Source organism: Corvus hawaiiensis, chromosome 14 (assembly GCF_020740725.1).
Source record: "Corvus hawaiiensis isolate bCorHaw1 chromosome 14, bCorHaw1.pri.cur, whole genome shotgun sequence".
Taxonomy (NCBI): domain Eukaryota; kingdom Metazoa; phylum Chordata; class Aves; order Passeriformes; family Corvidae; genus Corvus; species Corvus hawaiiensis.
In genome coordinates this window covers 13,841,479-13,851,414 of record NC_063226.1, presented here as the reverse complement: position 1 = coordinate 13,851,414, position 9,936 = coordinate 13,841,479, and the positions used below count along the sequence as shown (strand labels likewise).

Here is a 9,936-nt window from a genome sequence, read left to right as displayed (position 1 = left end):
ATATTTTTCTAATAGAGAGGAAAATATACTAATGTTGTAATTGCACAAAATGTTTTTCAGCTGTCTGTTGGAACATCAGCACAATCTTAGTCATTCGTGCTTAATATAAAAACAAAACCAACCAAACAAAACCCCCCACCTGATACTGCTGCCAGGCAGGTCAGAACTGTACACATAAGGAAAAGACTAAGGTAGCTTCCTTAAATCACTTATCCAAAGCTGAGATCCTTTCATAACACGCCAGAGAGGTAAACAGCATGGAGGGAGAAAAATTAGTTGTGCAAAAGTTGAATATAGGGCAAAGAATATATGGCTATAAAATTACCCCGAATATACAGAGAATTCAGGCAAAGTTCCCTGCCTCTAGGTTGGTCAGGCCTGGTACTGTAGCCCAAAGGAAGAAACATGTCTCTGGTGACTCCTGATGCTCCTAAGGGTATCATCCAGAAAGGATGCCCAGATACTTTATCAAGTTGCACAACAGCCCAGCTGTATGTGGACTTTGGAAATATGCTTTGTAACTAAGAACTGAATCCCTGGTTTTAAAAACAATGAAAAAGTATAAGCAGCTAACAGAGTAACACTTGCTACTCTCACACCTGGGCAAGCAATGGGATTTTTCATATAATCATGTATAGTCTTATTTATTTTGTGTACTTCTGTAAGTGTGTGCATGAGCAGCTAATACGGACAGAGAAGCCAGAGCCAAATCCCCAGATTCAGGCACTCCTGAGCTGTGGAGTGTTCAAAATCCAAATCAGGGCTTTACAGCTTGAGCCCTTCTCTAATATTTATTCAGATTTATGATAAATGTAGTACTTTAGAGCTAATTCTTGCTCATAATGTATCTGTTGTTCAGTCATGACTAAAGTGTATAAATATCACGCATTTATCTTTGAGCCTGTGGACATTTAAGCCTCTCTGTTCTTTGGGGCGTTATTTATTTATTTACGCCTTTGCTTGTTTGATAGATGGCAGCAGATAAATGTTTCCTAACTGGAGATGTCTCATTAGTTTTGCTTTTAGTATCATCTGTCATATGACAGCAAACAACAGGGAATTTTTGCACATTTGTATGACTGTACTGCATTTTCACTTATAGCTGCTGCTGTGCTCTCACAGGTGAGGTGATACATAAATATAACCTTTTCCTTAAAGACTATCTTCAAAGAAAATGCATTGATACTCTAACCAGAGCCCTATCGTCCTGTCATTACAGCCCCACTATTTCCAGGGAAGAGAGCTCGTTGTGTGATACAGAAGGTGGAGACTGTGAAGCTGGCTCTGCTAAGCCTTGCCTAATGCAAACTGCTTTAGTATGCACAGCACATCATGCCGGCTATACTGCAGGGAGCAGGCAGTTATCGCACAAGCGTGCATCCTCAGAGCCAGGATAAACACTCCGTTACTCTCCCTCTAAACTGCTCTTCTGGGAGGGAGAGAAAATAAATAGGGAGCGAGAGAGACATTTGAAGTAACCTTTTTAAGAAGGAGTCAGCAGCCAATAGAACCTTTCTTCCTTTTTTTTTTTTTTTTTTTTTTTTTTTCCTTTTCCCCACTTCTTACTAGAGAAATTCATGTTACCTCAACAATTAAGGAGAAGAGCCAGCATCTAGGGTTCCAGGCTGTGAGGGGGAGTAGCAACTTGTACCAGGTAGGAAGCCCTTTCAACATCCTTTTAAATCCATGCAGCTCAGTTACTACTTGCTATGTCGCTATACTGTGTCTGACTTGTGGAGACCTTGTGTCTGCCAGTCACCATTCCCCGAGCGAAAGAGACCTTGGGGAGCTTTAATTGCCAATGACCTTCAGAGTATTTCTTGGAAAGACACTGGTACTTAGTGCTGTAAAGTAAAGCAATCTATACTTTCATCTGATGGCTTAAAGTGTGCATTTAGCATCAGGATGCAGCTGGGTGAAACTGCAGCTGTTACCCATCTACAAAACCATGTCACAAATGAGTAAAAATTAGCCATTTTATAATAACTGAAGCAGCTGCTCTGCATTTTTAGCAACACGGCTGTATAACTTTCCAAAACTTATTACCATAAATTCTTTTTGTGCTGGAAAGTCAGCAGATATGCTTTGCTGTATTCAAAGTTATTTTGACAGTTATCTACTATATTTTCATAGTTACTTATGCATATTTTATTAAGACTTTTCTAAACTTTCCTGAGGCAGCTGTGTCTTGTGGCAGGTTAGTATTCCTGCTAACAAATAATTTATGTAATAATTGTAGTGAGTGGTTATGATATTCGCTTTACAGGGTTGCCTGCTGTGAGCCTGTGAGAATGCAGGCACCTCCTGAGATGTCTGAGGGCAGGGGTGGGATGGAGCCCGAGGTCACAAATGCTCATTTTATCTGCCTTAGTACTATAGGACAGAGGGGAGAGTGAGGAGGAGGCGAAAGCTGTAATTGGGCTTTGTGATCCTGTTGTGCAGTGTTTTTCTTTTGTTGTACTTTTATTTTGTTGTACTTTTGTTTTTGTTCACTCACAGGAATGAATGGTTAGGTGACATCTGTTCAACCTGTACTGTGTGCATTGTGACAGGGATGGGACTTAATAAATTTATTAAAAACAGGAGTAGCATTTCCGTAAGTTCCAAGGTTAAGAGTCGATTCTGCAAGGGTCACCATGGTGTCTGTGAGACTCAAGAGTTTCACTGTGTGATCAGTTTAAGTTGTTGTCTTCTGAGTAGCTAAGGGAGTCTGAGGCAAACTTTTGCAAGCTTTAACATTTTCTTCTATACAGAAGACCAGAATTCCCCAGACAGGGAATTCTTAAGGGTAAATATGTATATGCATTTTTAAAGTGTAAGCAGTGGTGTGAGCAAGTATACCATGCCTAAGAATTCAGTTGCCTGCAAGAACACCTGAAAATAGTGTTCAAAACAGTCAGAGCTTGGGTACCACTGCGGTAACAAAAAAATAAATACTGGTAATAGCACAGCTCTCTCAATACCCACACAACCTTTTCTTGTATGTAATTGCTCTATGCAGAAATAGCTCCATATATTTTCTTTAAAGGTATCTTGTGACTCTCATCTGTAGGATAAACTGTTGAGGATGTCTAAATCTGTAGCCTTTTTTTTCTGATGAGCATAATGAAAAAAACAATTCTTAGAAAATGAGAATTGTATCTGATAGTAATAAAAGCTAAGGATGTAAAAAAGAAATAGCTTTGAAAATTACAGCTGTGAAATAGAGGTGAAATCTAGTCAGTGACCAGCACTGGTTAGAGGACCTGGCAGTAGGTGAGAACAGCTTTATCCTCTGTTTCTTTGGTTCTGACAAATTCAGTACTTCAGAATATTCACGCTTGGAAGGTATCAGTTCAATTAGCAACACAAATGGGAAAAAAACTAGAATAGGAAAGTGATGTCTTGACTCCTTTAATTTCTCTTGATATATGGAATTTGAGATGATGAAAATTATACTCACGCCCTTCAGGTTGTTTTAACAGGTTGATGTAAACCTGAAGTGAATCATTACCTTAAAGAGAAAAAGGAGGTAGTAAGTTGAACATACCAATGCATTTCAGTAGAGACTCATAAAATTCAGGTTTCAGAAACATTTAAGGCAAATTACAGTTAGTGGGTTTGGGATTTAGGGGTTTTTTTTTGTTTGTTTGTTTTTATGTGTTTGGGTTTTTTTTTTAACCTCCAGTCCAAATGCTCACCCTAGGGATATGTAGAATCTCAAACATTCTTAAAAAAAAATTATTGACTCAGGCCTTAAATTTTAGCTTGAAAGGGCTTATTGAATATGAATGCATTGTCACACTTCGTAGGTTTCTCTGAGAGAAAGGGATTATGAGGACTGTGCACTGGGATCTACAGGTTTCTTATCTTGGTATTGCTTGCAGGTCACCACCTTTCTATGCCTCAGTTTACTCATAAATACAGGTGTTGGCAGCTGCTCATTTGGAAACATGTTGCAGATACCACTATTTTCAGATATCCTCATTCGCACTAATGGTGCTTCATGTAGATTTGCTGTTTTGTGACTCTAGTTCACCTTGTAGCTTATGAACTTGGCTTTAATTATTTCTCTGGGTTTGTTACCTCTTTTTTACCCTACTAAAAACCTGGTGAACAAACACTGTTTTCTTCATTATTATAATTCATGTTTAGAACTGCAAAACAGATAGCAGAAATCTTTATGCTTCATCCCTACCCTGGAGGAGACTCCCCTTACTGCACAGAGCTTAGCGGGAATGTGGGATGGCCCCATCTGTGGGGGAAACCTGTTATGTTTAAGAAGACCCTCCAGAAGCTCAGGAGTCACTGATAGAATGTCTGTGTATCTAAAAGTGGATTGGATTTACCATCCCAGAAATCTTATGATTTCTCAGCAGAAATGGTGCACTTGGTTCTGCATGGGTTTTTAAAATATAAAACCAGACAAATCTGACTTCCAGAGGTATCAAATCAGATTATCCAGAGGTATCAAACTTAGCTGACATTGCATTGTCATATTGCAAAGTGTGGGTTTCCCTCTACATTGGTGGCTTTGACCAAATCTATCAGTTCCCAGAACTACTTCTTTCAAGTGGAAGACTGGGACTTCCAGTGCCTTTGGAAATCACATGATGAAGCTTCAGATCTAGAGCAAGGGTCTTATCTGTTGACGTATGAAAGAAAAAATCCCTCTGTACAACTAATTGATGTTTCTTGGTACTTTCTGACGTTTTACTGCATCAAATAATTGGCCTGACTGCAGAGTCTGATGTTAGTAAAGGGACTATCAAAATGCAATGTATGACATTCTACGTGTTGATATAATTCTGTATTACTGTGGGTCCCCAGAGTGGCCACTATCTTTTGATCTAGGTTTAGTTAATTTTAATAACTTCCTTGTTTTTTTGGAAGCAAAACATTAAACACATAGTTCCAGTAATGTATGATGACTGCAAATTTATACATAAGGATTTTCAAGCAACCTCACAGTTGGATATTATACTGAGCAGACATGTCAGCACTCAGGCATGCCTTCCTTCTAATGTGAGCATGAACGAGACTATGAGACTAAATTTTTCTTTTTCCACTGTCAAGACATTCGATAACATTTTTCCAAATGAACATTTGAAGACAGTCAGGGACTTTTGTACTTTGCTTTCAACATATGCAAGGGATTAGAATTAATAGTTGGACTCAGGGGATCAGGATTAATGGTAAGGCTGACTAACACTAACCAACCATTGGACTGCACTGCCAACTTTAAGAAAATAGTAAGTTACTTAACAGCACACAACTTTTAAGATTTATTTAAGCAATAATCCCCAAGGAGCCAATCATTACTAGCAATTAACTGTTGGTTTGTGGGTTGCTGGACCATTAATGTTCTAAAAAACTGTTAACTACAGTAACAGCAACAACAGTTCTGAGGTATGTATTTGCTCTGACTGCGGGTTTTCTATTATATAACTTTTTAATCTGTCCTACACTTTTTCAGCAGCTAGGGACTCATCAAATAATTTCTTCTCTGTTAGTGCCTTTTGATGATATGTGGAAAGGCTGTGATGTTAGAGCTGGATTTATTATACCTATAAGGCTAGCCTTCAGACAGAATGCAGAAATTTTGTTATTTTTTGCCTGAAACTTTATTGATGCTTTTTAAAAGACACTTAATGTAGTGCTAAGGTTTAAACAATAATTTAAAACAAAATATATATCTGACTTCTTAAACTTTTTTTCTAAATTAAATTATAGCAGCCCTGATCTGACTCAATCAGTCCTAGAAGCAGTGTTTAGCATAAGGAAGTTATGATAAAGGTCATTTGTAGAATAAGCAGAATTGGAAAAATTGCTTGCAATGTTTTTGCCTTCTAAATATCCTCACCCTCATTCAGAGTTTAAAATGGAAAGCAAAGCTGAATGGCAAGAGACACAGAAAATAAACTGGAAGCTGAAAAACTGCTATTTTAATAAGTTTGCTTAAAGTTCTGGCTTTATTTAATGTTGTATTCTTTCATTGTTTTACTTTTCATGGGTCAGAAAAATAAAAAGAAAGAAGCAGGCTAGATATAATTTTATATCTTTTAGAAAGTAGGACAGCTGTTTTATCTCTGTGGGCTTTGCTTGCTTGATCCAGAAATCACCAATAGCTTAGGGTACAAGTGTGCATGTGTTGACTTTTCCTTAATGGAATTGAGGTGGGCAGCTCTACTAAGGCTGATTAGAACCATCACAAAATCTGCCATGCTACGATGAAATGTAGGGAGATGGATTTAGGTCAGTATTTAATGAGCCCCACATACAATACTGGCAGGAAAAAAAAAACCCCTTAAAAGTTAAATATGTAATCTGAGTTATTTAGAATAAAAAAACCCCCAACCCCAGACACTGTCCTACATGATTCTTTAGTCTGAATCTTACCTAGTACAGAAAATAACACTATTTTTACAAACAAAAAGCAAACATCACACAGGAACTTGCACAATGCACCGTCAGCCAGTGGCACTGAGCAGTGTGCTGTGGTCAGTTCTGGAGGGCAGGGCTGGACCCAGAGGGACCCGGACAGGCTGGGGAGGTGGGGCCGTGCAAACCTCACGAGGTCACCAAGGCCAAGTGCAGGTTCTGCACATGGGCCGAGACAAGCCCGAGCACAAACACCAGCTGGGTGGAGAACGGATTGGAAGCAGCCCTGAGGAGAAGGACTTGGGGCTGCTGGTGGATGAGCAGCTCAGTGTGACCTGGCAATGTGCACTCCCAGCCCAGAAAGCCAAACGTGTCCTGGGCTGCATCCAAAGAATGTCGAGGGTGTGGATTGCCCTTCTCCACTCTGCTCTGGTGACACCCCACCTGGAGCACTGCATCCAGTTCCAGGGCCACAACCTGAGAAGGACACGGACCTGTTGGAGTGGGTCCACAGGAGGCTACAAAGATGCTCAGAGGGCTGGAGCTCCTCTCCTCTGAACACAGGCTGCAAAAGTTGGACTTGTTCAGCCTGGAGAAAAGAAGGCTCCAGGGATATCTCATTGCAGCCTTCCAGTACCTAAAGGGAATACAAGAGAGCTGGAGAGGGACTTTTCATACAGGCATGGAGTGATAGGAGAAGGGGGAATGGCTTTAAATTGATAGGGCAGGTTTAGATGAGATTTCAGGAAGAAATTCTTCCCTCTGAGGGTGATGAGGGACTGGAACAGGTTGCCCAGAGTAGTTGTGGATGCCCTATCCATGGAAGTGTTCAAGGCCAGGTTGGATGGGGCTCTGAGCAGCCTGGTCTAGTGGAAGGTGTCCCTGCCCATGGCAAGGGGGTTAGAACCAGATGATCTTCGAGGTCCCTTTCAACCAAAGCAATTCAACGATTCTATGAAAAATCAATCACTCTTTGGACAGTTCCCAAGCTCTTGTTTTTATATTTATTCTAAGCAACCAGGTAGTGTCAGGGTTGATGGCTGGTAAAATTTGTCAGGATTCGGGTTACTTATTGTAGAGCTGCAAGGGAGGCAGAGAGATGGGAGTGCAATTTTGATTATATTATAGTGCATTAGTTTGGTACAATAAATGCATCTCTGAAGTACCTCTTTTGATAAAGCAAATCATTGTGGAAAGTATGGGAGGTGGAGAGGAGGATCATTTTGTTCAGCACCCTACCTAGCACGATGTGCAGCAATTTGAAGGTACCTGTAAAGAAGCAGAAGAAAGCAACACAAATTTCTGAGAAAGAAATTACTTTTGTGAAGTGGCCATGGTGTTGGGTGTAGTTTCCTTCTGTGCTTTTTTCTTTTCACTTCAGTGTCAATCAGACTGGTACAAATCTCTTGGAGAAGACAGACATCATTAAAGAGAAGGAGTAAAGGTAAAACAGTTGTTTTTATAGACAACTTGTTTATTTTGTGATGTCCTTTCTTAAAATGACAGCTATTTAATTGAAATAGGCTTTCCTGGTATAAAATATATCCATCAAGCTGTTGACATTAGTGCTTTGTTGAACGTGAGGCATACCCCAGTGTTCTGGAGTGGCTGTACCTTTATTTACATTTGCCAACAAAACACCTGCCAGATTTAACATCTAATCACCACACAATATAATGGATCTTTAAGTCTGCAGAAATGGATGACAGGTTTCTGTGTTTTTTATTGCCAGGAAAAAAATACTTGTGTAGGATAATAAAACAGAAAAATGGTTTGCATAGAATAAAACTAATTTTGCCTTATTAATACTTTATCCGTAGACCTAGAAATCAGAGAGAATAGACACTATGCAGCATATAGAGGTAAGGAAATTAGAACCCCCCTTTCAAATTAATTGTGGCCTCTAAGTACTCAAATATTTGAAATTAATTGTTCTTTGGTACATTAATATCAATTTATCATCTAGGATCAACATATTTTTGTAAGGGAGCATAATTCAGGCAGAATGACAGAGGAATTACATGTTGCACTGACATGACACCCAAACAGTTCACTGTGATTTTACTGCAACAGAAACCAAAGGTCAACTACTTGAAGCTGAATTATCAGCTGTGTTGGGGTTCTGGCCCAGCATTCACCACTGGGGGCCTCTGCAGCCAGACAGAACAGCTGCACTTGAGTCTTTCTCTGTTAACCACGAAAATTGCCCTAATTTTTCGTTGTTTCATAAGAAACTCCTTACATGCCTAAACATGAGAGATCCCTGACTCTGAGTTCCATGTTCACACCCAGACACAGCATGCCAGAGCTGGATTCCTTTTCTGGTATGGGCTGCAGTGTTTGGCAGCTGGGCTTCCTGGCAGCTGGAGCATTTGCCTTGATTCATAAGACACTGAGCTCCAAGATACTTTGAGGGCATTATTTAAAAAGTCCTTATTTGTGCTCTTGTCTTCAAATGGCCCTTGAAATACACTTTGTGTTTTGAATTTGTGAACTTAAAGGGACTACCATTTTTTCCAGGTACTGTACAGAGACCAGTGGGAGGTGGGAGGTAAGGAATAAATCACAGCAATGGGAGAATGTCTTCTTTGTGTGCTGTGTCCTTGCATAATGTGGTACTTCTTAATATCCATTTGGTATGATACTGAAATTTCCTGATTCATGCAGAAGGGTTTTTGATAGCTGCACCAAGGATAACACCACAGGAGACCTTCCCATGTTGTTTTGCAATAAGCCTGTGTTCTCTCCTATCTTTAGATGCTTGTCCACAGCTCTGCTCCACATGGGAATTTGCTTCCAAGCAATGTTAGTCTATATGGAATTCTGGAACTTGGCTAGTCATGGGGCTAGTGACAAAACCTGTCTTCCTCAGGGCACTTGTTTGTGTATGAGGAGGTAAAGAACAGTCCGTGTCACTTATGCCCATGTTTGATTCTTTTTCTCCTTCTGTTTTTTACTTCCTTTGCTCATGTTTAAAACCAAGGGAATGAGCTGACAGGAATTAGCTTGAGTAGCCCAAGACACTAAACATTTTTTACTGCCATGACTGTTGGCAATTTTGAAGAGAATTACAATAGGGCATGCACTCTGAGAGTTCTTCTCTTTCTGTAGTAAGTCTGAATAATCTTTCTCTCTGTGTGACTTTCCTCTCTGAAATTGCATGAGACAATATGACAGGGAGATGTAATGCTTAATTACTAAAAATCTAAACATATAGTATTCTGCAGAGAAGTAAAAATGAGCTTTTGTGGATCTCATAAAATTGTTTGAAGGTAATTCTTCCAATTATGTATATGAAAAATGTAACAAAACCAGAGGAAAAATTTAAAAATTATAAAAAATTCTGTGCTTAATTTTAAGGCTATTTAGATTTTCAGAATCCATGTTCACATTACAGTCTTCGGAATGAACATGCTTAGGGTGTGATGTGACACTGGAAGGGTTTTGCTTATTAGACTCCGGTGAGTGCTTCAGAAGGCTTTTGGAAAACCTCCAATTTTACCACTTTGCTATCAATTAATTACACTCTTACTTGAAGTTCATGAAGTTTGCCTAATTATTTTGGAATGTTTTGGA

General features: G+C 39.5%; 1 protein-coding gene across 1 annotated transcript in view; it reads left to right on the top strand.

Moving 5' to 3' along the window:
* Positions 1 to 1,383: 1,383 nt before the first annotated feature.
* The window catches only part of TENM1 (teneurin transmembrane protein 1), an 834,650-nt gene continuing 826,097 nt past the window's right edge, over positions 1,384 to 9,936 (top strand). Inside the window, exon 1 of the mRNA XM_048318357.1 lies at positions 1,384 to 1,654. The gene's annotated coding sequence lies outside the window, so the exon portion shown is untranslated. The remainder of the gene's footprint in view (positions 1,655 to 9,936) is intronic.